Here is an 841-nt window from a genome sequence, read left to right on the forward strand (position 1 = left end):
GTATGACGTGTTTCTATGGTCCCAAGTGACATGCCCTTTTATAGACAAGCTCTTGAARAGAGACCTCGCWTTTGGAAATCTCACTTCCGGATAGGAAATGGGCTGYARAAARAGTTCTGKTTCACTTAGAGAAATAATTCAAACGGTTTAAGAAACTAGAGAGTGKTTTCTATCCAATAGAAATGATAATATGCATATTGTACGAGCAAGAATTGAGTAGGAGGCCGTTTGAAATGGCCACCTCTTTCCAGGTTACTCAGTGCTGCCCCTTGCAGCCTTAAGAATGCGGTGATTGACAGAGTCGAAAGCCTTGGCCAGGTCGATGAATACGGCTGCACAGTATTGTCTTTTATCGATGGCGGTTATGATATCGTTTAGTACCTTGAGCGTGGCTGAGGTGCACCCGTGACCAGCTCGAAACCAGTTTGCATAGCGGAGAAGGTACGGTGGAATTCGAAATGGTCGGTGATCTGTTTGTTGACTTTTGAAAACTTTAGAAAGGCAGGGTAGGATAGATATAGGTCTGTAACAGTTTGGGTCTAGAGTGTCATCCCCTTTGAAGAGGGGGATGACCGCGGCAGCTTTCCAGTCTTTAGGGATCTCAGACAATACGAAAGAGAGGTTGAACATCATAGTTACATGTATGTAGTTGTGTTTTCATGTTTTGAATGTTGTATTGCAGTAGGCCTAACCCTCACTGGTGATGGAGAGAGACACAGGACAAGACACAGAGACAGCAACAGAAGAATAGGATGTGAGAGAGAGACACCAGAAACAGCAACAGATGACACGGAGAAAGCGATGGCAGAGGAGGGGAGTGTACAGTAGACTGTATTACTTA

Source organism: Salvelinus sp. IW2-2015, unplaced genomic scaffold, assembly GCF_002910315.2.
Source record: "Salvelinus sp. IW2-2015 unplaced genomic scaffold, ASM291031v2 Un_scaffold667, whole genome shotgun sequence".
NCBI lineage: Eukaryota > Metazoa > Chordata > Actinopteri > Salmoniformes > Salmonidae > Salvelinus > Salvelinus sp. IW2-2015.